This window comes from Aethalodelphis obliquidens, unplaced genomic scaffold (assembly GCF_003676395.1).
Source record: "Aethalodelphis obliquidens isolate GAN/ISIS:26980383/991018 unplaced genomic scaffold, ASM367639v1 scaffold27, whole genome shotgun sequence".
Lineage (NCBI taxonomy): Eukaryota > Metazoa > Chordata > Mammalia > Artiodactyla > Delphinidae > Aethalodelphis > Aethalodelphis obliquidens.
This window is the reverse complement of record NW_020837971.1, coordinates 15,946,950-15,973,962: the sequence shown is the minus strand read 5'-3', so window position 1 is coordinate 15,973,962 and position 27,013 is coordinate 15,946,950. Positions and strand designations below refer to the sequence as shown.

Below are 27,013 nucleotides of genomic sequence, written 5' to 3'. Positions count from 1 at the left end.
TTTAAGGAACCTCCATACTGTTCTCCATAGTGGCTGCACCAATTTACATTCACACCAGCAGTGCAAGAGGGTCCCTTTCCTCCACACCTTCTCCAGCATTTGTTATTTGTAGAGTTTTTAAATGACGGCTATTCTGACCTGTGTGAAGTGATACCTCACTGTAGTTTTGATTTGCATTTCTCTAACAATTAGTGATTTGAGCATGTTTTCACGTGCCTACTGGCCATCTGTATGTCTTCTTTGGAGAAATGTCTATTTAGGTCTTCTGCCCATTTCTCATTTGGGTTATTTGTTTTTTTATTATTGAGTTGTGTGAGTTATTTGTATATTTTGAGAATTAAGCCCTTGTTGGTTGCATTGTTCGCAAATATTTTCTCCCATTCCTTAGGTTGTCTTTTCATTTTGTTTATGGTTTCCTTTGCTCTGAAGAAGCTTATAAGTTTGATTACGTCCTATTTGTTTATTTTGCTTTTGTTCCTTTTGCCTTGGGAGACTGACCTAAGGAAACATCGCTAGTTTTATGTCAGAGGTGGCCTCTTTCTTGCTTGACATCTGGTGGTTGGGTTTGTCCCTAAGTGGGTCTTACTTGGTAACACACTGACTCTATTTCAGCATTTAGTTAGCTCTTCATGTTTGCAAACTGCCTTACAGTGTGTAGGATGGGAGGTCAGGTGGTTTCAGTATTCTTCCTTTTTCTCTCTATAGGGTAAGGTAATAATCTGCCCACAGTCAAACAGCCAGTTAAGAGCTAGACCAGAGTTAGAGCGCTGGGCTCATAGAGTTATGCATTCCCGTGAGACCTGCCTCTCTGTGTGTCTTGACTCTGTTTTTTCCCTGCAGGAGCGACTGCTGGGACATGGGCCCACAGTCCTCTTGGTCTGACGTACACCCGAAGAGGTTGTCTGGAATGGGGGACTCCAGACCCAGAGTCCCCTCAGAGCCTGCCACTTAGTAAATGTATTACCTTGGGCAAGCTGCATCACCTCTCTGTGTCTCAGTTTTCTCCTTTGTAAAGCGGAGGTGATAATAACAGCACCTCCCTCAGAGGCTGTTGTGAATATTGAATGAGCCAAGGGTCATGCAGCTGATGAGTGGTAGGGCTTAGATTAAGCCCTGTGCTGTACTTGTCCTCACTTTTCAGGAGTTCTGCTTCCTGGTGCTTCCCTGCCCCTGTTTGGGTGAGAAGAGCTGATGCCTCCTTGTGTATGAGCTGTGGCAGTGTCTGAAAGACAGCATGCTGCTCCTGGCCTGCTCTGTTCTTAGGCGAATTTGCTCTCTTCCCTCTTTCATGGGACTGTTCCCTGCCCTCTCCTGGGTTTTCTCTCCCCCTTGGCCCTTCTCTGACTAAACTTCCCTTCTGTTCTTCCCTCTCCTTGCACTCTCCCTCTAACCTGTTTTGGGGACTCTTTGAATGTAGTTCCTAGTTAATGAAGCAAAGTGAACAACTTGGAGTGGCATAAAATGAGGAGTAGGGGGAAAATAAACTTTGTGGAGATAGGTTGGGGCAAGACTGCAGAGTCTCAAAGTCCAAGTTCGACTGCATGGAGGGTCGGTGCCCCTAACCCCCTGTTGTTCAAGGGGGGTTAACTGTACATGCAGAGAAAAAGCCCAGAAGGAAATACATTATGAATAGTGGTGGAATTGTGAGTGTTTTTCATTGCCATCGTTGTCCCTTACTGTATTTTCTAATTTTTCTACAATGAACTATACACTTTGCTTTACTAATTTTTTTGCATTCTTTTTATAATTTCTAAAAACTCTATTGAAAGGGGGGATTTGTTTTTAATTCCTGAGTAATAGATTAGAGTAGCTGCCTTGTTATCTTGTAGAGACCCTAGTTTTTATTCTTGGACCAATGAGTTGTATTCCAGGTTAGTATCAGCATTAGTTTTACTAGTCCTGCCGTGGTGTAAGCATAGACTGAAGACTTGGGTGTGTTCCAGGAAACCTTAGTTTGGTGCTGCAGGCTCACCGCTTCCATGGACTGAACCTTCTCAGCCTTCAGGTATTCACTGGTTTTCTATGAACAAAACAAGAAATTGTGGTCCACATCTCTCTAGTTCCATCTGAAAGGCTGTTCTGTGGCAGATCTGAAATGGAACATGAAAGCCATCCTTATCTTTGTTGTAGCTTTTGTGGCCCCCCAAGTCGCTCCAGTCAGTGCCCAGAATTGCTTATCCTATAAACTGTAGATCTGGGGGTTCTGTTAATTAAATAACTTAAGATAGTTGTTCTTCAGGTGACCACACAGAAGCACTGCCTTTGTGGGGCACCCTGTCCAAAAACCAGTTACATACCTAGAATCTGGGTCTGACGTTGCTGACTTCTGATTACTCCTGCTTGCTACCCATTTGCTGGTGGTTCTGCCCAGTATTAGGTAGTGGTGATGGCAACTTCGCTCCATCTACAGGCAAATCACGCTTTGGAGTCAACCCCCTGTCCCCAGCCTAGGCCCTGCCAACCGTGGGTTAAAGTTTTTGAAGTGTACATTTTCATTTATACATAAAATAAAGTACAGATTTTTACACATAAAGCCACATGCCACCACCCTAGTGCTCAAAGTGCCCAGTTTTATTCCTTAGAGATGAGAGAATTTGGGTACACAAAAATTTCCTTGACCATACAAGATAGCTTTGAGAGGTGCACATACTCTGCAAAGGAGCTTCACAGTTTATGAGTTATCCGTAGTGAAGATATTGTAAAAAGTGCTGCTTAGAGCCCCAGTGTTTATATTGTACTTGACCCAGTGATCTGTGCTCAAAGGACTTCTAGGGAGCTGGGAAGCTTTCAGAAATGCTGATGACATTACTAGTGCTGTGGAAGGAGAGAGGGATGCAAAACCAACAGCATCAACGTCCTAATCCCTAAGTCGGGCACCTCTCAGAGCTGTTGGTGGGGTTTGCTTCTTGGGTTCCATCTGTGTCTGGTCCCGCTTCGGTGGCCATAGGTCCTGCAGTTTCCCTCTCGATCTGCAGGTGTCGCTGTAGGCAAAACAGTGATAACTGCATTTGCTTGTGCTGGGACGCACAAGCAAAATGTACAAAAGGCTGTGCCACCTCTGGCTTTTGCCCTTATAAATCACAAACAGGATTCTTTAAAAAGAAGGAAAGAAAGTAGCACTGAGAGTAAATTACAGTTGGCGCTGAACAACACAACCTTGAACTGCACAGATCCACCTACACATGGATTTTTTCCCGTAGTAAACGGTACAATACCACAGAATCTGTGGTTGGTTGAATCGTGGATGTGGAACTGTGGATACAGAGGAGCCGCTCCTGCGCTGTCGGTGTTGAATGGTGGTACATGCCCTGAGTCCCTCCCGAGCTACCCCTCTGTCCTGCACAGGGAAGCAGACAGCAGGGCCTCGTGAGAAGGGCGTGTCATGGAACTACTTGATGTGTTGACCCATCTGGTGAAGTCCTGGTAGAACAAGGGTGTGTTAGAAAGCTGCTCAGTGCTTTCTTTTATTTTGGGTGGCATGGCCTTTGTGTCCAGCTGTTACAGGGATCCATCTGAGGAAAGGGATGGTGTAGTTTGGAAGAGAAGTTTCAGATTTCTAATAGTATCCTCAGCAAATGCTTCATCTTCATCACACCTGGTTCGTTTGCCCCAAGCACAGCACTGTTCACATTCTTCAGTGCTCTTGTCCATGCAGCAAGGCCTTCCAGCGCCTCTGTCCCTCTGCTCCCTGCCACAGGTAACTGCGTCTCCTCTGAGCCTGGGTTTCATCTTACATCTGTTTATGACTAGTTCTTACATCTTTCATTTTTGGGGCAGAGACTTACTCAGCCCCTCTCAGCTCCCAGCTGTGTGTTAGGTGAGCATCCGATGCGTGCTGAGTTCATTCCTTAGTGCCTCTCCTTTGGTTCTACTCACCCATGTCTCGTGATGTCTGTGGCTTAGATGTCCCTTAGGCAGACTGTCACAAGAGCCAGAAGGGTGCTGCTCTCTGCTGGGGCATCCTTTCTGTGTGCAGTCATGCTGCCTGAGAGCTGGCTTCCTGGATTTGTCTCTAAATGGGGTCCTTCCTTTGTTGGTCCCTGCTTTTTCAGGTGCCCGTTGCAGGAGGCCCTTTGATAGAGTCACGTGGACATACCGGAATGCTACCCCAAATACCCACCCTGTTGGCTTATGGTGAAGATTGACTGAGGTCAGTGTGTAAGACCTGGTGAGCAGGATTCCTGGCGCATAGTGAGCCCTCAAGTAGGTACGAGCTGTTCTCAGTATTGCTTTTCTTAACTTAAACAAGAACAAACTGTTTTTCTTCCTCATTATGCTCAGTGTAGACTATTTGGAAAATAAAGATAAGTGTGTAAAGAAGAGAAAACGTCCTACCACTCCCTATTAACTTTCTGGGATATTTCTACAGTTTTTTCTATGCATATAAACATGTGCGTGGGTGTGTTTGAGCACACACACACACACACACACACACACACACACACAACAAAGTATGCTTATAACATTGTCTTACACTGTGGCTTCTGTTTTGCTGAACATTGTATGCTGAGCGGTTCCTGCATCCCTTTTGCTGATTTTGAATTCATGTTGTACACTGTTGAGTGTTGTGTGCCCAAGAGGTTCTTTTGCTCAGATGAGGTTGTTGGCTGTAATCATGCACTCAAGAGAATAGTAAACAGAAAGCCAGCAGTCCAGGGATGTCTGCCAGCTTTCCCCCACTGGGGCTCTGCTGGGCCTGCCGGCCTCAGGGTCTGTTTTCAGTCTCATCTGTTATAGAAGCTGTTCTTTCACCCAATTCGCCCTGAAACTGCCCCTTCTCTAAGGAACCTCAGGTGTAAGTGGCCTCAGGGATTTGATTTAAATCACAGATGAGGAAAGGTTGTTTGTTAGAAGTATTTTTTTTCCTCTAGAAGCATTGTGTTTTTGTTTTCATTTTGCAGTTCATTTCTAGCTTATAGGCTTCATTTTTAGAAGAGATTGGCCTGTATATCTTACAGCGATGACTTATGTTGAGTTGGTTGGATACTGAAGCCGGATGGTAAAAATGACCTGGCGTCCTAGCCTGTGAGAGTGAGCATGTTTTTGGGCCGGAGGAGGAGGCCAGTGAGACTCCCCCAGGGTACTCTTCCCCCTGGGAAGTGTGTACTTCCAGATGCCAGAGCCCAATCGGCTTCCTTTTAACAGATGGAGAAATGGAGATGAACAGTGGTGAAGTGCTTTGCTTGAAACCGTAGTTAGAAAGGAGGGCCAGAGTCATGGGGAACTGAAGCAGTTCCCAGTGCGCTTAGAGGCCCAGACATGGGTATGTTCGCTTTGCTGTTGTTAAGAAAAAGGAACTATTACCAGAACTATCTAAGAGATACTTTTCAAAACTAACACAACCAGTATCTAATTGAATATTTTTCTATGTCACTAAAGAAGTATAACTTTTTATGCTAGCTTTTTTTTTCTTTTCCTATTGAAAAAAAAGGTATATGCACCTTGTGGAAAATGTATTAGGTTGAATTTAAATACAAAGGTGAGTAGACAGAAGAATGCAGTGAATCCGCGTGTACTCACTGCCAACCCTGTGAAGTACACCCGCCACTTCTCCCGCTCCTGTGTTATTCAGAAGCAAATTCTACCTCATCATTTCATCTGTAAATGTTTTCAACCAGTGTTTAAACTTCCAGTTTTCTCATAATGTCATAATTTTTTAAAAAAAAGTTTACATCTATAATAAGGCTCCAACCACATATCACTTTGTAGCTGACTCTCTGTTTCTCTTGCTTTTATTCTCTCAAAATTTATTTGTTAAGAAAAAAATCAGGTTGTTGGTATGTTGAGTTTCCCACTCTCTGACTGTTACGTGGTGTAGTAAATTGGCAGTTGGATTTAGGGTCAATACTTTTGAAAGTTATAAGCCTGTGTAATGAAAGTGAATTCTCCCTAAAGGCAGCCATTGTGCGTACTTTTGTAAAAGTTTTCTGTTTTATAAACTTTTTATTTTTCATATTCGTTTATGTATATTTTCTCTGTTGTATACAATATGCTGTGTGTGGATTTCTAGTTACATCCCCCCGAGCAGCTGACAAGCAGCTAACAAGGAGGCAGTCTCCCTGTTGCCAGGTGCCATTTTTCCTGCTGTGCGTTGTATCTGTCCTCACATCTGTGGGGCTTTAAGATGCTGATTCCTGGGCCTGCCCCTGGAGATCAGATTTAACTGGCCCAGGTGCGACCGTGTGTCAGGATTTTCAGAAGCTTCCCAGGTGACTCTGGCTGTAACCAAGAGTCAGACTTGACTACAGTCTTTCTCTCGACTCCCTCAGAGTTCTATCCTGTGGATGTGGCGTCATTATTTAGTGAGTCTCCACAGGCAGTGTTATTAGGTTGTTTCCAATCTACTGCGGTCACAAATGATGCTGCAGTGACTGTGCTGTATGTGTTTCTTGGAACATGTGTATGAATATCTGTTGGACGAATTCCCAGAACAGGAATTACTGGGTCAAAGGGTATGAAGTGTGTAATTTTGATGGATGTTGCTAAAGTGGCCCCAGAGAGATTGTACCAGTTTGTTCTCTCACTGCCAGGCTGTCTGATGGTGGGTACCTGACCCACCCCAGGTGCCAGCCAGCATCCCTAACCCATTTCTTGGCTGCTCTTACTTTTGCTTCATTGGTTTTATTTGAAATGCCATTCACTGTGACGTATGTTGGGTTCTGATTGGCTCTGTGTATGTTTCTGTGTTTTTTTCCTTTTCTATTCCATTTATTCATAGATACTAAACCATTTGTTCTATTTGTTTGCCAGTACCAAGCTGTTTTATTTACCATAGCTTCATTATGATACATTTTAATACTTGGTGGGACTAGTGTTTAATCCCTTGCCCCCAGACTTTTCTGGAAACTTTTTCCATGTGAAAATTCTGTTGAAGTTTTCATTGGGAATACATTAAATTTATGTTTTGAATTAGAGAGAAATGACAGGTTTACATTATTGAGTCTTTCTGTCTAAGAACAGGGTGTATTTTATTTATTCAAGTCTTGTTTTATGTTCTTCTGTAGAATTTTAATGTTTTTATTCAATAAGCCCTGTACACCGATACTGAATTCTCTATTTTCTGATAGTTTCTCTGTTGATTTTCTTGGATTTTCTAGGAATATAGACTCTTCAGTTTTTATTATAGTATTTTAGTGATAAGTATATTTAGTAATAAATACATTTTTAATATTTTGAATTTTAAATGTAACTTCATTTTTTTTCTCCCTCTCAAAATGTGTTGCCCCGAGCACCTGGAAGGATGGAGCTGACACTAGCTGCAGAGGGAAGGGGTCGGGGGCGGCTGGTTCTGAGGCTGACAGGTTAGCCTTTGGCCACAGCGGGGTCTCCGGGGTCCGAGAAGCTGTGAGCCATGTAGGTGGAGTCCAAGGGGAGCAGGACTGGAGGTGGGAGTTTGAAAAACATCGGCATATCAGTGGGTTTAAAGGCACAGACTGGATGAGGTCACCGAGGCAGTGAGTGTATATGGAGAAGAGGTCCAAGGATTGAGAGCCGGGGGGTCGTACATGAGGTGAGGGGCCGTCTGCCTAGGGGGCCAGGAGAACGGGGTGTGTGACCTGGGGGAGCAGGCCCGAGCAAGGCAACCAGGAGAGTGTCCTGTCACGCGGGAGGAGGCCAGTGGTGACACGCGCTGCACCGTCACATGCGCTGTTACTTCACCCTTCGCTTGCTCCCTGCAGCCGTCCAGCCCTGAAGTCCTCAGCTCGCTCGTCACCCCTTTCCTTTGGGATACACTCCTGACCTGTCCTCTGGTTTCTGTTTCTGCGGTTGGCTCACCTTGTGGCGGGTGCTTCTCTGGCCTCTGGCTCAGACTGCACCCTTGTCTCTGGCCCCGGGTGGCGGCTCCCGTGTGTGTCCCCGTGTAAACTGCCTATTTTGTATCTAGTTCTCTCACCGGGGAAACCAGGAGGAGGGCAGTCGGCAGAAAGTGCAGTTTTTCTGTTACTGTGTGCACCTTGGTCTATTTATCTTGTCCACTGTGTGTCCAGTGCCTGGAACGTCCCTGGCGGCATAGTTGGCACTTAGTAACCAGCTGAGTGAGTGAGTGATTCAAATTAAAAGTCATGTGAAAAAATGATAAACCTTTGAATTTTAACATATCTAATGAATTCCATTATCCAGTAACATTCAGTTTTTCTTGAATTTTCATAGTTAGGGCTTTCACATCTTCTATGTACTGTTCATCCCTGTCTTCTTTTAGGGCAACTCAGTGTTCTGTAAACTCCCTAATTGAGTCCTGTGTGGTCATAGAGCCCCGAGGCCTCTATCGTTTCCCTGTCTATGTACTGAAGGGCCAGGCACTCAGCTTCCCTAGTGGCGAAGAACCCTCTAGGGACAGAGCCCGGGACTGGGAGTCAAGAGCCCTGGTGTGAGCAGGCCTTGGGCCCTGTAGGCTGTACTGCAAGGGAGTGGGAGCAGGCCTGAGTTTTTTGTCTCTTTTTCTTAAGCCAGGGAACCTGCCCTCCTATGGGTAAGTGGAGTCCTGGGAAGGCCTCTGCGTACAACAGGTGAGGGCTCAGCAGTTGGCTGATGTAGGGCTGTGAGGCACGGGTGGCTTCATCTCCAGGCTCACTTTGAGAACCCCTGGATTAGGATGTCTGGGATGACTCAGCTCTGAATCCTGTGTGTCTGGTTGGTTGTGAGCCTGGGTTCTGAGTATCTCTCGAGGGTCAGGTCCGTGGCTTCGACAATGTGATGGAATGGGGCCAGTCCTTAGCTGAGCAAGGGCCCCCACGTGTTCTCGCATATAGCCCTCAAGGTCCATTTATTTTGTGGTCTCTAAAGAAAACTTTCATTTTTAGATAATTAAGATCTGCCCCCAAAAGTTGCAAAAATCATGCACAGGACCCCATACATCCTTCTCCCAGCATGCCAGATGTCTGTGCCTCCTGTAACCCGGGGCTGCTGTGAGCGCATCTGAAGACCTTGTTCCAGTTTCATCCATTGTTCCAGTAGTGTCCTTTCTCCCGGGCCAGCGTTGCATCCGTTGTCGTCACTGCATTATGGGCACGTCTCGTCAGTCTCCTCTGTCTGGCACAGTTTCTTAGTCTTGTCTCTCATGACCTTGACCCTTTTAAGGAGTACTGACTTCTTTTTTTCCTTGGTAGAATGTCTCTCAGCATGGTTTTGTCTGATGTTTCCTTGTGACCGGCTAAGGCTGCTGCAGTGGCTGCTTTTCTTCTGTGCTAAAGAGTTACTATTTTCCCTGTTGTGATTAATAAGTGTCTTGTGTGGAGATACTTTGAGACTCTAAATATCTTGTTTCTTCTCATACTTTGCCCACTAATCTTAGCAACCATTGATTATTCTTGCCTGAAACAGTTATTGCTGTGGTGTCTGCCAAATTGCGATTTCCTGTTTATATCCTTCTTTCTACATTTATTAATTGGGATTATATTGCTAGGAATGGCTTTTCTTTCTCCTCCACTCACTCACTCATTCATGCACTTGTTTGTGTGTGTCATTGTGTCCTTACAGATGTTGACTACATAGTTATGGCCCCACTGTCTTGGGTTGTTGCTCAGGGTGCCCTTCAAATGGGCTTGTCCTTTTGATATGTTCGCATCATTTTTTGAGCACTCCTCTGTGTGCTTGCACCACAAGATGTTCCATGTCATCCTGCTGTGAAGTCGGCTTTTTCTCCAAGTGGCCTTCGCTTTTTTTCTTAAATTTAAATTTATTTATTTATTTTTGGCTGCGTTGGGTCTTTGTTGCTGCGTGCGGGCTTTCTCTAGTTGCAGTGAGCGGGGGCTACTCTTTGCTGTGATGCGCGGGCTTCTCATTGCGGTGGCTTCTCTTGTTGTGGAGCACGGGCTCTAGGTGTGCAGGCTTCAGTAGTTGTGGCACGCGGGCTTCAGTAGTTGTGGCTCGCGGGCTCTAGAGCACAGGCTCAGTAGCTGTGGCGCACGGGCTTAGTTGCTCCGAGGCATGTGGGATCTTCCTGGACCAAGGCTCGAACCTGTGTCCCCTGCATTGGGAGGCGGATTCTTAACCACTGCTCCACCAGGGAAGTCCCCAGCCTTGGCTTTTGATTGGAGAATGGTCTGAAATCAAGGATCTGGGCACCAGGTGTGCTGTCGCTGCTGGTGTCCTGGCTTCTAGGCCTGTTTTATGCCCATTTCCTGGTTACTTTACCCTCTGAAACCATCCTGCCCAACTTTTCACTTCCAGTTTTCTTTCCTCCCTTTTGAAAAATTCATGGTATGGATTAAGAGTGTGAATCTCGAAGTCAGAAGCCCTGCATTCAAATGCCAGCTCAGACCTTGCTGAGCCATCTGGCCTTCAGGCCTTAGTTTTCCCATATGTCAGGTAGGGGTGATGATTCTCAGCTTAAAGGGTTGTTGTGAGGGTTAAATGAGAGAGTAAAATGAGAGTGCTCAGCACATGCTGAGTGCTCAGTTGGGTGCTTTCATTCAGCAAGTATTTATGGAATGAATGCTTGTGTAGGTTTGTTTCAGGGCCTGGGGCATGTGGGGTTTGGGAGTGCCAGCCTGGTGGGGCCTCTGGCCAGCTGGTGCAGGGGCAGCGCCTCCGACGCCTCCTTGATCCCGAGCTGCTCTACAGCTGGAGGGATGTGGGGAGAGAGGAGTGGGTGCTTTGCTGTCCCCAGTTAAAGGAGCAGTCCTGGTTCTAGCAGTACGTTCTGCTTCCGACAGCAAGCACCCCGCTCATCGCCCATCTCTGGGTGGCACTGTCCTGTGTGGGGTTGGAAGGAACTTCTCCTCCTCCTCTGGCGTAACCTTTCTGCCTTTCTTGGCCGGTTCTTCCGTGGAGTGGGGTGTGGCTCGCAGTAAGTGCAGCCTGGGGGCTGGTGAGGGGGGCAGTTGGAAGGAAACCAGCCAGCGCCCCTTAGTTTTCTGCAGGGGTGGCCACGAGCCCCCCAGATGCTTAGACAGAATCTTCGCTGCGGGGGAACGGCAGGAGGGGTGGGAGACAGGTCTGGGCGGGTCCCCCCACGAAGCCCTGTGCCTTGGGCACCCGATCCGCCCCTGCCAGTGTCCCCGGGCAGGAAGACAGGCTCCCTGAGAGCTTTCTGTTCTGCTGCTGGAGCGTTACAGTAAGTGGGTAGGTAGGACTAGCTGTGACCTAAAAACACTTGAGCATTTTCAGGGCGTCCCTGGGGAAAGCTGAATAAAGTAGGAGGAATGTCATTTCAGATGCTCATGTTCTCCCAGGAGAACAAACTTCCAGGCCTCTTCTTGCCTCTTGTTTCTGAAGTCAGTGCTGCTGACTCTGTGAGCCTGGTGCCTACAAGCTGACCTTGTGACCTTGGTACCTACGGGGTGACCCCATGACCCCAGTGCCTGCATGCTGACCCCATGACCCTTGTGCCTACATGCCTGGCAGGATGGGTGCTGCACAACACGGTGCAGTGACAACTGGTTTCCTAACTTGCTTCGTGGGACCGCCCACCCCTGCCCACTCTGTTGGGTCCGGAGTAAGAGAACAGAAAGAAGTCTCTTCTCCTTCCCAAGAAAAACAAGTCCCAAACTCTCCAAACAACAAAAGCAGCAAAACTCATGGAAGTACCTCGCAGAGCTCAGAGTCAGGAAGGAGGGGGGATGGTTGCCACACAGCGGATGTGGGGTGTGGTCCCTGTCCTCCAGCAGGTTGGCAGTGCCCTCTTAGCGACACAGGGTAGATCTCACTGTTACCAGCAGTTTTCAGGTTTAGGCTGAAATCTGATGAGGAGGATGGTAGGGAGAGCCCTGCGAGCGAGGGTGGCCCTGGGCCCTACAGTCGCAGTTGGCTGCAGGGTAGAGGCTGTGCCCCTGGGTCCCATGATCGTTTCTTTACAGACTCTGCCTCCTTGTGCCAGTCTCTTCCCCACTTTGTGGCTTTGTGGCCAAGCGCCTTTGATTTTGCTGCTGCAGCCTTTACTTAGATCTGTCTCCCTTGTACCCCTTTAGCCCTAGAACTTCCTTTTTCCTTAAAACCATTTTTTTACTGGTGTTTTGAAAAATGCCCCATGCAGATGTTTAAAGAGATCGCAATAGCAGAATGGGGGGCCGTGGAACATCAGTCCTCCTCTCACCATGACCCCACCTCTCTGTCTGCAGAGAGGCCCCCCGGCGTGAGCCTGTCACCACAGGGACACCACAGGGGAAGTCTGTGAGGATCCGAGGGTGCTTATGTGCTCCTCTCCCCTACTTTTTAGAAAAACAGGTTGTATGTTTTAGAGGAGTTTTAGGTTCCCAGCAAAAGTGAGCAGAGCACAGAGTCTACACGCAGCCCCGCTCCCGCACGCACAGCCTCCCTGTGTCACCATCGTGCCTTTCGGGGTGATTTCCTGGGGGGGATAGCGCGCTGTGTACACTGCTCATCCCTGGCTTTTTTCACACGGTGAACCTTATAAATGTGTCCTCTTCGGTGCTCTGTGTGCTTTGGAGCGGCCACCTGGCGTGTTCCTCTGTGTAAACTGTGCTCAGTGACTCTGTCTGCTCCGTCGGCCTCGTTTCTCATGGAACTAGAGGAGAACAGTGACTAAACAGACTATGAGATTCTAACAGTCCTAAAAATACCTTCCGAAGTAATGTGTATTCACTGAGGAAAATGAATGAGGGGGCACAGACTGTCCAGAAGCCCAGGAGTGGGCGTTGCCTTTTTTCCAAAAGGCTTTTGGTTCATAGAATAAAAAAGAATGAAAGCTGACACGCAGATTTGGGCATCTCCAGTCGCGAATGTTTCTGTGGCAGGTGTTCTTGGAGCATCAGTGACTCACTGGTCTGCGCTGTGGCACTGTCACCTGGTGGTCCTGGAAGAGAGAAACGTGTGATTTAACCCAGCATTTACCAAATCAGTTAGACCACAGGGCCTTTTCCTTCCTTCCTAATTGGCCTGCTGTCACCTTGAGGGACTTTTTTTTCGGAGGAGCCTGAAAGGTTATAGAAGTACTAAGTTCTCATTTATTTCATCCAGAAAATATATTTCTTTGAAGTTTTTCATTAATTTTAATTTACACAATAGTTAAAGAGTACACTCAGAAGCATAGGTAAATCTCAGGCCCCCTTTGACCGCCCCGATCGCAGTTTGCTCCCAGAGGCAACTGCTCTTCTGGAGCTCACCTTTTGTGTTTGTTTTTTTAATTTCGGTGATCACAGGTTTTAGTTTCTCAGATGGCTGGTTGAGTTTTCGGAGTGCAGTGTCCCTCCCGTCACTTGGAAGGGTGATCGTGTCTGTTGTGGAGTCCTGGTGCCCGGTTCCCTCCGTGGCTCTCAGCAGCACTTCTTTCCCTGTAGAGTTTGGTGGCCTCCGCCCTGGGAAGCTGGCTTTTCCCAGGGTTTGGTGATTCCTGATTTTGTGTTCATTTTTGTGCTTGAGACTCCTGTTACCCTGTCTGTGAATGCTGTCACTGTTCCACACCTGGTCTCTAGAAATTTTTAGGCAGTGGCCTAGGGTGTCCTGCGCTGGTTGCTGTTCTGCAGGAATGGAGTTCCACTTCCCGGCTGTCACCAGACATGTCCCCACACTCTCTGGGCTGGGTGCCACTTGGTTCAGATTTTGTATGTGTTGGGAAGGGGGCAGGAGGTGGACTCGTGGCCCTTCTGTTGTCCTGCCTTCAGCACGCTGGCCCTCCTTATTTGGGAGAGACCAGAGCTGGGTCCATCTCTGCATCTTTGACCCCTCCACGCAGACCGGGGCTTGAAGCCTCCTGCTTGGTCTGTGGCCTTTCTCCATTCCACTTAGTCTCATACACATTCATGCAGGTATGTAAAATACTTCCCTGAAGCCGGGTGGCCTCCTCCCTCCCCCCCTGAGGCTTCGAGTCACTCAGCCCCGTCTCAGGACCCAAGCTCGTTGGGTGCTTTCTCTCCGGTCCCTGTCCTCCTGCAAGCCTCATGCTCTGCACTTCAGACTTCTGCCCAGGGGGGCGTCTCCTGCTGTTCCCTCTCCATCCTCGGCTCATCCCCTGATGTCTCTGTGGACCTTCCTTCCCCTCACAGGAGGATGCTGCCCCTTGCACGCCAGCTCCTTTTCTGTTGGCCTCCCTCTCCGGCCTGTGCACGCTCGCTCTAGTGCTGTCCAGGCCGGGCCTCCCTGAAGTCTCTCAGGTGCATTTTCTCAGCATGTATCACTTTCTGCGTATCAGACTTCATTCGTGTGTGTAAGTACGACATAGGCTTGAGGGGTGCACCCTGCAGCTAATTATCCGAAGCAGGTTGTAAGTTAGAAACTCAAAAGGTTATCCTGCCTGAACTGCCCCCTCCACGTGCAGCCTGGCCTGCTCTCCTGATTCTGGGGAGGGAAGTACTCTGGGCACCGGCGCTGCCTCCGTCCACCTGCTCAGCAAGGTACCATCTCAGCACAGGGCTCACCCCCGTCTCTGCTGAGGAGTCGGGGCCGCCCCTGCATGCTGCTGAGGGCCCCCCGACCCCGTGATCTTCCCTCTGTCCCTAGTCACCAGCTCACCTGGGCTCAGACCTGGAAGGCCCCTGGAATGCTTGGTAGATTTAGCCGCATACTGCTTAGTAGTGGTTCTTGCAGGCCTGATGGTGGTCTGTTCAACCACCAGCAGGCGAAGTAATACTAGTTAGCTCTAAGTCATGAGGTTGAGCTGGAGCCCACCAGACACCCCGGGCCTGTCTTACAGTTGAGGCTGCTACCCCCTCAAAGCTTTCACTTCCATCCCTGGGCAGCTTCTGGCCGACTCTAATTCAGAACCGCCTGGGGAAGGGGGTTCGGAGAGACGGGCCCCCTTAGCCAGGGTGGCACAGCACACACATCTGTTATGGGTGCAGTTTTCAAGTGCAGTCTGGTGTATTTTTACAAATGAGCATTGCCGTGAATCACCACCCAGAACAAGATATTCCCAAACGAGAAATAACTGGAAGTTTCCCCACGCGCTCCTTCTGTGTGCCACCCACTCCCTTACAGTCGCTGCATATGTGTGTGTCCGTGATTTTGTTAGATAAGCCAATGACATTAAGGCTGCGCCGTCTGCATTCCTACTGCGAGCCTGTCCCCACAGCTGGGCAGTGGACTGTGTGTGCCGAGCTTTTGAATTTTTACTCTTTGGAAGATGAGATACACTCATATTTTAATGTTTATTTCTTTTATCATGTGTGAAGTTGTATGTAGTGTCATGCATTTAAGGGCTGATTGTATATCTTTTTTCTGAGAATACTGTATGTCTTTTGCTCATTTTTCTGTTAGGGTTTGTTACTTTTTTCAACTTTTAAGAGCTCGCTCTCTGTATTGGGGAAATTAGACCTCTATCTGTAATATATTATAAATATTTTCCTCCAGTTTGTCTTTTGACTTGGCTTATGATAGGTTTTGCTCCAAGCAAAACTTTTTTTTAATATTTAAAATGTTTGTTTCATAAACTTTATCAGTTTTTTTTTTTTTTTTTTTTTTGATTTTGAGTTAGAAAGCTTTCCCTGTGTTGAGTTCAGGAAGGATTTCACCCATTTTCCTGTGGTACTTGTGTGCTTTTTTTCTATAGTTCTGTGAAAATAACCCTTGTGTAGTATCATTTTTTATATCTATGCCTCTGATCCATTTGCTCTCTTTGTACGTGTGAGGTGTGGATCCAGTGTTACCATTTCCGAAATGGCTGTTCAGGTGTCCTTAGGACATCTGTTAGGGACCGCGTTTTGCAAGAGGACTTGACAGGTCTGAGCCCCAGGGGATGTGAACCTTTGGCTCAGCCTTGGTCCTCCCTGAGGCACTGGTGACACTGCCCGGGTCCGCACATCGTCCAGAAGGCGTGTCCCACGGGCCACTAGACTCCTGCTGAGCGGTGCTCCTGCCAGGGAAAAGCTCCCTCACTTCCCTCTTTTAGGGTGCCTCTGAGGCACCGCTTCAGCACCTACTCCCTGAACGTGTCTGAGCGGACTTGACTGCTGAGCCTGGGTCAGGGACAAGGCGGTGGCAGAGCTGTGTGCCTGTGGACAAGTCACAGTTCTGTCCTGGATAAATGAGGGGATGGTGCCGGATGATCTCTGCGGTCCTTCCAGCCTCCGCTCTGTAATGCTGGGGGCACAGCATTTGCACAGAGCACTTGTCCTGCATGGAGCCACAGCGTCCCCTGAGTGTGGCCCGAGCCCTGTGCGTGCTGCTCGTCGGGGGCACAGGGCCGGCGGGTGGCTTTGTCTGTGGGGAAAACCTGTGTGGCTTGGAGCCTCACAGCCAGCTCCTTGTGTTGTGTTTACTTTTCAGACCCGTAAGTTTATATCAAGAGGTGATTCTCTGAAGAGTTGCTAAGCGTTCATTTATTTAAAAAGTGAAAACTAGGTTTCTTCCTAAACTTCTTAACCTTGCCAGACCATGCTCCATGTTTGTAAGAAATATTTTGTGCCACTGCATTTGACTATTCTAGGTGAAGTCTACCAGTGTCGCTTCAGTAGCGCTGTGCTGGTCATGAGTTTTCAAAAAGGTGACTAACTTTGAGCCCAGAATCAAACAGATTCACACACGGTTGTGTGCCTGGAAAATTCAGTGTGATGAGACCAGGCAAAAGATTGTTAGGGTTTGTATCTAAAATTGAGCTCTTTTCCAGGCTCAGATTAATTATAAACATGCTGCCACCTGCCTGCTGTCTAGAGGGACGTGTAGAGGGGTGTGGGTCAGAGGACAGTGCATAGGGCCCAGTGTCACCAGCTCCCTCCAGGCGCCAACACTCCACGGTGTCCCTCCCTTTGAGAGCTGCCCATCAAGTAGGACTTCCTGGTTTCATGTACATTTAAACAAGTGGAGTAATCTGCTTTAGGGTTTCTTTATTCCACTAGAAGTTAAGCTTATATATTGATCAGTTTTTCTTACCTAGGACTTTTCCTGGAGACATGACCATTAGAGGATTTTAGCAGGTGAATTGCATGTGTGTTAATTTATTATAGGTTACATTTGTTCAGTAACTGTGACTAGAACCCTGGAAGTTAGTTTTTGTTGAAATTTTAGGGCCATTTGTGAAATGTTTGTAAGCAAAATATATCCAGCCCTTTGACTGAGTAACTTGAAATATGCTCAAGGATCTGGAGGTAACACACATTTCTCTTTGTCTTTCCCTCTCTCCCAGGGAGTGTGTATGTGGCTTTATTTTTACAATGCTACAGAAAGTCTCCTAGGGAGGCCACCTGTTCACGGACATCTGCCTGCACAGCTGACTGGTCTGAGCACTGATGTTGTTTGCTGTAGAAGTTGTCCTGTCATCACCTGTTCATTGCAAGTGTGGACAGCTTCCATGGGGTCACGGGTTCGGGGCCGGCTGCCGAGGAGGGTGGCAGTGCCCCCAGGAGCCGCCCTGTCCCACCTGTCTGGGCTTGGCTCCCAGGCTTCCCTTTTCCTCAGTTTCCTCTGTTCCGGCTGCTGGGGCTAAAGGCATGGCCACACTCCATTCAGAGCATGGCCCAGTATGCACTCACAGCTGTGGGCGCCGGGTTCTGACCCTCAGCGCTGGGGGTGGGTTGTCCTCTGCCTTCCCACACACCCCCAAGGGTGGGAATCAATCAGGCCAGTGATGGGAAACTCCAGTTATTTGCAACGCCTCTTCCTTTCACAGGCCGCTCTGATGTTAGAGGAGGTGTGTCTGTTCACGGGCCTACCCTTCTCCCCTCGCATCCGACATGCGTGTTGTGTCTCTTGTGTGCTGTACCAGGCCCTGCTGTAGGTGCTGGGGGGACAGGGGGTGCTTGCAGGCTCACGGTGTGGGGACGGGGACAGACAGCTGTAGTCCAGTGTGCTGAGTGTAAGGAAGAGGTCAGACAGCTCCCTTAGACATCCGAAATGCTTCCTGGCGAGGGTGTGCTGGCCAGGGCTCCGGGAGCCAGGGGCGGGGGCTTCCCAGTCCTCCAGCCTGTGTGTCGGCAGGCAGGCAGGCGGGCGGGCGGGCACGCCAGGGCCCTTCCCCGGAAGGGTGCAGCCTTGAAGGAGCGTGTGAGGCGGGTAGAGTTGCGGCCAGGCTAGTCCTTGGGTCTGCTGTCTGGGGCCACCTAGGATGTGTGGGCGTGGAAAAGAATCATGATGCAGTTCAAATAGACTTTAACAAAGACTGAAAGTTTTTCCAAGAAAACTAAAATCCCTTATTGCAAATTTTGTGAAAAGTATAATGGTCACAGGTTGGGTAGTGGAATTACTTCATGTGGAGTGTCTTGTGGTGTTTATGAATTCAGTGTAAATTGCAGTTGTTTCATCCTCCATCCAGTACTTAAACTTTTGATCTCCCTTTTCTTTTTTCCCCCAAAGTTAAAGCATCAGGTTCTTTTCACCTTTATTTTCATGCCACAGTCATATTTTCCTCTATTTCTTGGAGGTAGTTGGTTCGTTAGTGTCCTTTGGGGAGAGTGTGTATGGGTAGATTTGAAGCCTTAGGGGTCATCAGTGGTGAAAGTTTTTTTCCTGTGGTTAGTCTAGCTTTGGTGGTGGTGAATATTACACATACTGATGGTTTTTAAAAAAGGGCTTGTGGTAGAGTCTGGTATGCTGTCTGTAGAGAGTCTTGTGGTGACGGGATGGAGCACGTTCCTATTTCTCTGTTTTGCCTCTTCTGGGACAGGCCTACTTGGTCGTCATGGATAACAAGCAAGTTTTAAATTTCAGTTAAACATGTGTGACAGTACCTTACACCTTAATTTGCATTAATTTAATTATAAGAAAGATTACATTTTCTGTGCAGTGATTTAAAATTGGTGTTTCCTTCTGTTAACTACTCCAGTACCTGGAATCTGGGTATTTCCCTTCTGTAGAGTTTCACAAATAAAACTTAATGTGTCTTCTTATTTGCTGCTTTTCTTTTTCCAGTTGATTCATTGAACTTTGTGCAGGGAGTTTGCCACATCTATTTTGTGTTCAGTGATTTCCTTTATGTTGTTAGATTTTAGAAATTTCTCTCTCTTTTCAAGTCGTAGGTTGGATGTACCGTTCCATTGTGTACAAGGGGCTTGAGACTGTTCTTTAATATTGTTTGATTTCTTTAAAATGAATTTTACTGTGACTTGATCAAGTTCTGTGTTATACCCCTTTGGGTCTTTAATTGATGTTATGGTAAAACTGCATATTAACTTGCAGTATATGTTATCATTATACTCCCATTAAATACCCTGTTAAAAGCAGGTATATCATTGCTTTGTTCATGGCTTCCTTTCCTTCTCTCATTAAATTCAGTTACAGAAAGTTGCCCTGGAGGGTTATAGACAGATTTCATGTATCCTGAGTTCAATTAATATCCACATTTTTAATGTTCGTGTTGCATTTAGGAATGGCATTTTCTTTGCCACTGTTTGTTATAGCTTGTGGCAGTTAGGAAAGCAGTTAATTAATTATAAAAGTAATAAAGGCAGGCTTTAGAAAATTTGGAAAATAGAGAAAATTATTCAAGTTCCATCAGTATTACTATACTGTTGAATTTCCTTCCAATTAAAAAAATTACATTTGTTATTTCTTTTTTTAGATCATTTTAACATTAGAAAATACTTGGCCACTATAATAGGTGAATTACAAGTATATTTAAAAGTAAACTCTTCCTCCTAATTCTGTAGCTAATGTTAATATACCGCGAAATATATTCTTGCATACCTTCCTCCATGCTCACAACACACACACACACACACACACACACACACACACACACACACAGTTTTTAAAAATTGAGATACAATTCACATATCATAAAATACCTATTATCATATGCTATTTAGTGTTTTTAATAAATTTGCAAGGTTGTGCAATCATCACTGCTATCTAATTCTGTTCCAGAATATATTTATTATCCCCAGAAGAACTTTATACCCATTAGCAGTCACTCCTCATTTCCTCCCAAACCTCCCAGGCCTAGGCAACCAGCATCCTACTTTCTGTCTATATTTGCTAGTTCTAACATTTCATTTAAATGGAATCATATGATATTTGGCTTTTTGTGTCTAGCTTCTTTCACTTAGCATAATGCTTTTGGGATTCATCAGTGGTATAGCATGGGTCAGGACTTCATTCCTTTTATTGGCTGAATAATACTTCCTTGAATGGACGGACCACATTTTGTTAAGTCATCCATTGATGCATATTTTGGTTGTCTATTATGAATAATGCTGCTGTGAACATTCACATACAAGTTTCTGTCTGGATACATGTTTTCGTTTCTCTTGTGCCTATTCCTAGGAGTGGAATTGCTGCGTCACATGGTAACTCAATGTTTAACCTTTTGAAGAACTGCCAGACTGTTTTCCACAGCGGCTGCATCATTGTACACCAGCACTTTATGGGGCTCCAATCTCTCCACGTCATTGCCAACACTTGTTATTATCTATCTTTTTGATTGTAGCCATCCTAATGATTTTGATTTGCATTTCCTAGTGACTACAAATGTTGAGTGTTTTTGCATGTGATTATTGACCATTTGTATATCTTCTTTGGAGAAATGTCTGTTCAGATCCTTTAATACAGTTTTTAATTGTGTTGTCTTTTTATCATTAGATAGAAGAGTTCTTTACATGTTCTGGATACTAGGCCCTTATCAAATAAATGATTTGCAAATATTTTCTCCCATTTTGTGGGTTATCTTTTCTCTTTCTTGAAAATGTCCTTTGAAGCTCAAAAGGTTAAAATTTTGATGAAGTCTGTCTAGTTTTTCTTTGGTTGCATATACTTGTGGTGTCATATTTAAGAAATCATTGCCTAACCCAAGATCACAAAAATTTACTCTTATATTTTCTTAGAGTTTTATTATTTTAGCTCTTGCATTTAGGTCTCTGATCCATTTTGAGTTCATTTTTGCATATGATATGAGCTATTGGTTTAACTTTATTTTGCATATCCAGTTATTCCAGCACCATTTGTTGAAAAGACTGTTCTTTTCCCCATTGAATAGACTTGATACTCTTGTTGAAAATCAGTTGACCGTGAATTTGAGAGTTTCTGGACTCTCGGTTCTGTTCTGTTGATCTCCATGTCTGTCCTTACGCCAGTACCGCATTGTCTTGATTACTACACCTTTGTTAGTAAGTGAGCTTTGAAATTGGAACCTTTGTTCTCCTTTTTTAAGATTGTTTCGGTTATTTTGGATCACTTGCATTTCCATATGGATTTTAGAATCAGCTTGCCAGTTTCTGCAAAGAAGCCAGTGTGGGTGTTGATAGGTATTGCATTGACTCGGTATATCAGTCTGGGGAGTATTGTCATCTTAACAGTATTTAAGTCTTCCAGTCCTTGTACTTGAGATGCCTTTCAATTTTATTTAGCTCTTCTTTAATTCTTTTCAACAATGTTTTCTTTTTGGAGTGTAAGTTTTTATCATTTTTTTGTTAAATTTATTCCTAAGCATTTTATTCTTTCTGATGCTGTTGTAAATGGAATTGTCTTAATTTCTTTTTCAGATTGTTCACTGCTACCGTTATGAAACCCAATTGATTTTTTCATATTGATTTTGTAACCTGCAACTTTGCTTAACTCTTTTATTAACTAATAATTTTTAGTGAATTCTTAAGCATCTATCTGTCAGTCTATCTATCTATCTATCTAGATCATGTCATCTGCAAATAGAGATAGTTTCACTTCTTCCAGTCTGGGTGTCTTTTATTTATTTATTTTCTTGCCTAATTGCCCTGGCTAGCACCTCCAGTACAACACTGACTAGAAATTATGAGAGCGGACATCCTTGTCCCATTCCCAGACTTGGGGAAAAGCATTCAGGCTTTCACGCTTAAGTGTGATGTGAACTGTGGGCCTTAGTCTTTCTTTACTCTCATGTTTTGGTTGAGAACACCTCCTAGTAACTCCCTGAGAAGGTGACCATTGAGAGAAAGTTTTTGAGACCTCACCAACCTTCCTGATTTTCCTGGGATTAAAGGGTTCTTGGGATCAGGGACTTTTAGTTTTATGGGCAAACCATTGCCCATGACTGAGCAGGTTCCCAGGATGTGAGAATCCAGTGCTGAAGCAAAGAAAGCCCCAAGGAAACCACGGCAAGCCGGCCACTCTACCAAATGTGTGAATGTGTCTGTGTTTTCTTTATACTTGATTGATAGTTTGGCTCTATGTAGTGTTAGGTTGGCAGTGTGCCCTGCATTCCCTTGTTTTCTTCTGGCTCACAGTGTCACTCTTAGGGAGTTGGAGGGCGTTCGGATTCTTGCTCTTGGTGGGAAGCTTACTCTTCCCAGTGTTCCTGCTCTTCCAAAAGTGTATCCTGCTTCTCTGAGTTTGGCTCTAGTTCAGTTTGATGTGCTTTGTGCCTGGTGGGCCCGTCAGACTGATGGGCACACTCTGCAGATACTGCAGGTTTGGTTCCAGACCGTTGCAATAAAGCAAATGTCAAAATAAAGCGAGTCACTCCTCGTGCATAAAAAAGTTAGGTTTACACTGTAGGTCTGTTAAGTGTGCAATAGTATTATATATCAAAAACAATACACATGCCTTAACTAAAAATACCTTATTGCTAAAAAATGCTAACCATCATCTGACAATGAACATAAGGTTGCCATAAACCTTCAATTTGTAAAAAAAAAAAAAAATGCAGTATCTGCAAAGTGCAATAAAATGTGGTAAGCCTGTGTATTCTGTCTCTGACTTTTTTCTCTTTTTTTCTGGGAAACTCATGCACGATCTCCTCACCTGTATCCTCCAGTCCTTGTATTGAGTTGGTTTGTACTCTGCTATCAGTATTCATTTCCACAAGTTCTTTCTTTGTTTTCTGAAAGGGGTTGTTTTTTACATAATATTCTGTTATTGTTTCAAGGCTGCGGTGTCTTCTCACTGTTGTGAGAGGATGGACACACACACGAGGATGGAGATGTGTGTATGTGTGTGTGTTTATCTGTCTCCAATTCCCTGTAGAATAAACCTCTAGGGTTTTGGAGGGTGGGGGGGGGGTAGTTGCCTCTTCGTGGAATAGAAGAGGGGGCTGACTTCTTCCTAGACAGATTCCTTAACCTGTCCTCAGTATTTAGCCCCACTTCCCTACTTCCTAAGGTAACTTGTGTCCCCAGCTCGAGAGCCTTTGGGGGTTCTGTGGTATAAGAAGTGTGTGTTTGGTTTCAGGTATGAGGTGACTGGGACATGTGAGTGGAAGCGGTTAGCTGACAGGGACATGTCAGTCTGAAGTTTAGGGAGAGAAGCAAAAGCTGGAGCCAGGTGTGAGAGTCATCATCTTGGCAGTGGTGGTTGTAACCGTGGAAATGAAGTTTTGTCTCTGAAGGGAGTGAGAAGGGCAGCGGCCAGTGAGAGACTGGGGGAAAGCTTCTGAAGCTCTGGGGACTGTTGAATCCGGTGGAAGAAAAGGAATCCCTGAAGAGGGGTAAGACAATCCCTGAGGCTGGAGGGGGAATCTGAGGGCGGTTTGGGAAAGACTTGCTGACCTGAGCTGGGACAGTGGGCAGAGCCGTCTGGCGGGGGCAGGGTGGGACTCGGTGGACTGAGAGTGAGTTCGAGGAGTTGAACTCACCCATTCAACCATGTGGCCACATTTGGGATGGCAGGACTTGGTAGATCAGCAGATCGTTCTGTTCATGTGCTCTTTGCATACAGTTTTGACATGGAAGAAGATTGATTGATTGATTTATATTACAATGTATTTGACTTACAATATTGTATTAGTTGCAGGTGTACAACATATAGTGATTCAGCATTTTTATAGATTATACTCCATTTAAAGTTATTGTAAAATATTGGCTATATTCCCTGTGCTGTACAATATATTGTTGTATTTTATTTTGTACATGGAGTTTGTACCTCTTAATCCCCTACCCCTACCTTGACCCTCTCTCTGGTAACGATTAGTTTGTTCTCTCTATGAATCTGTTTTTTGTGTTGTTATATTCATTCGTTTTATTTTTTAGATTCCACATATAAGTGATAACATACAGTGTGTGTCTTTCTCTGACCTATTTCACTAAGCAAAATCCCCTCAAGGTCCATCCATTTGTTGTTGCAAATGGCAAAATTCCATTCTTTTTTATGGCTGAGTAATAGTTTATTGTGCGAGTGCGTGTGCGTGTGTGTGTGTGTGTGTGTGTGTGTGTATCACATCTTCTTTATCCATTTATCTGTTGACGGACACTTAGGTTGCTTCCATATTTTGGCTATTGTAAATAATGCTGCTATGAACACTGGGGTGCAGATATCTTTTCGAATTAGTGTTTTTGTTTTCTTTGGATATATACCCAGGAGTGGAACTGCTGGATCATATGGTAACTCTATTTTTAGTTTTCTGAGGAACCTCCCTACTGTTTTCTGTAATGGCTGCACCAATTTACATTCCTACCAACCATGTACTAGGGTTCTCTTTTCTCCATATCTTTGGCAACATTTCCTTTTTTCTTTTTTTTAAATAAATTTATTTTGGCTGCGTTGGGTCTTCATTGCCACGCCGGGCTTTCTCTGGTTGCGGCGGATGGGGGCTTCTCTTCGTTGCGGTGCGTGGGCTTCTCATTGTTGTGGCTTCTCTTGTTGCGGAGCATGGGCTCTAGGCACGCAGGCTTAAGTAGTTGTGGAGCACGGGCTTAGTTGCTCCATGGCATGTGGGATCTTCCCGGACCAGGGCTCGGACCCACGTCCCCTGCATTGGCAGGTGGATTCTTAACCACTGCGCCACCAGGGAAGTCCCCGTGAAGGCAGAACTAGTTGCTTTTCATCAGTAGCCTGAGTAGATGTGCTGCATTTGAAAGGCTGTCTGTCAGAGATGCCTTTCTGACACTAGTTTTGTTTGTGACTCTTGTTATAGTAAGAAAGACCTTTCTCTATAAGCCTCTACATAGAACTCTCCAGTCTACATTGCCAGAAACCAGGCTGCATTCCTCAGGCATTGTTAGTCCAATGAGGTAATTATGTTTGGTAGAGCATCTAGTTCTGCTTCTTTAAAGGGTAAAATTACAGAGATTGCAAATATATACCGTAGTCTAAGAGGCTCCTCTGAAGCACTATATATATATATATATATTTTTTGCGGTACACGGGCCTCTCACTGTTGTGGCCTCTCCCGTTGCGGAGCACAGGCTCCGGACGCGCAGGCTCAGCGGCCATGGCTCACGGGCCCAGCCGCTCCGCGGCATGTGGGATCTTCCCGGACCGGGGCACAAACCCGCGTCCCCTGCATCGGCAGGCGGACTCTCAACCACTGCGCCACCAGGGAAGCCCTGAAGCACTTTTTAGGAGGCAGTAAAGTTAACAGTTCATGCTGTGTGGGGACAGGCAGCAGGAGCCAAGCAGCAGAGTAGCTCAGCGAGGCTGGGTGGCATCGTGCTGCAGCTCACTGCCGGCGCTGCGGGAGGACCTGGCCAGTCTGTGGCCTGGGTCTTGTCCAGCCATCCGTTCAGCCCCCCTCAGAACAGCACTTGCTGGAGGGTCTCAGCTCATATATATGGGGGGAGGGGGCTGTTAGAGAGGATCGAGTCTGACACAGAACTTCGTAAATAGTAGGAGTGTTTCTCCAGCCTGTCTTCACTCTCTTCACAGCTAAAATTCCCTGGCAGCCTGTAACTATGAGAACGGAAAGTACTATTTGCAGAGACTGAAATCCAGCAGGCGTTAGTGCTCCCATGGCACATTGTTGCTTTGGCTGTGCTCTTGGGCCGTCATCTCTTCCAAGCTGAGCTGTTGTCAGGAGGCGGAAGCAGCCACACAAGACCCTGGACATGTATGGAGAAGTGCGTTTTGTCAGCGTGAAAGTCTGACCACACACTCTCAGGGCTCAGGGTCGTGTGGGTGGGCAGGTGGATGGCACCCAGAGGTCACAGCTGGGCCTAGAGCGTGTGTCTGGACCTGAATTGTGCAGCCTCATGTGTATAAACTGGGGATAAGGATTGGATCAACACAACCCGTAGGTGGGTTCTGGGGGTGTCAGCCATTGCCGGTCTGTTAGCTCGCAAGCCCGTGCTGTTTCTGCAGTGAGGGGTTACATCCCTCATTGCACTGATGAGCACACCAAGGCTTGGAGAGCGGGGCCAGCTTGTCCAGGGTTCCACTGCTGGTCTGTGGCCCAGCAGGGACTTTGACTCCAGAGTCTGTGTCCTCGAGCACTAAATTATTCTGCTTTATTTTTTTATCTGAAATCCTTCGAAGACCTTCCTTCCCTTAAGGAGGTCTGACATTTGAACCCCTTTGCCTAGTCTTTCACTTTCTCACTAGGGTCGGGTACTCATTGCTTCTACGTGTCACATCAGCTCAGAGCTGCTGATTCAGGTCCTGACACCGTGTGGACCGCCTATGCTGTGTTAGAGTCTGGAATGCACCTTCTGCTGTGCACATGTGTGTGCGCACACGCTCACAGCAGCAGTCCTCCTCCTTTCCAAAAACAAAGCAGACAGGAACACCAGGAACAGTCGGTGGGGAGACTGTGCCCGACTGTGGGGGAGATGGCATGGGAGGTCAGCAGGCTGAGAAGGGCAGGCACCCTGTCAGGAGGAATTCCTGTACAGTCAGTGCTGGAGTTCTTGTGGTCCCGCAGGAGGTCGGAGGAGAGAGGGCTTTTCTGTGTACCTGGGGGGCTGGGATGACGCGGTCAAGTACCCTGAGTGTCATGCTGAAGAATTGGGTCTATCTTGTGGAGAGTGGGCTACCCAGTGGTTTCTAACTCCAGAGTTTTGTACTCTGGCTTGTTTGAAAGTTAACAGGGAGCAGACAGAGTGGATGAGGTTGGGGATGCAGACAGGATACCTCACTGTTGCAGTGTTTCCAGGTGTGTGTGTGGAAGAGGCAGGATTATTGCTGTGTCGCCTGGAGCTTATGGGGAGGAGAGGTCAGCCAAAGGAGACCAGGTGGTGGTGGGTGTGATGGTGGAGGAGAGAGGGGGAGACCGGGTGTGTCTAGGGCAGGATGTTGATGTCAGATGTTGTAGGGGAAAGCAGGTTCTGAAACCTATGAAAGGCCAGTTTGGCTTTGGCACTTGGAGGTCGCTGGGCTGGCCAGAGTTTCACAGTGGGGCGTGCTGGAAGGTGAGGTGGAGAGAAAGTGACTTCCTGAAGGGAAGGCAGGGTGGGAGCAGGATTTCGAGTCCTTGTTTGTTTGTCTTTAAGGTTGGATGAGGTGTGAGGGCTGGAGCAGTGTGGCTCTGAGGGACAGGGGATATCTGTGGGAGGGGTCGAGCAGGAGC

At 46.6% G+C, this 27,013-nt stretch overlaps 1 protein-coding gene across 1 annotated transcript in view; it reads left to right on the top strand.

The window, feature by feature from the left end:
- Nucleotides 1-27,013, top strand: part of NUDCD3 (NudC domain containing 3) — a 73,187-nt gene that overhangs the window by 6,868 nt on the left and 39,306 nt on the right. The gene's annotated exons all lie outside the window — the stretch shown is intronic.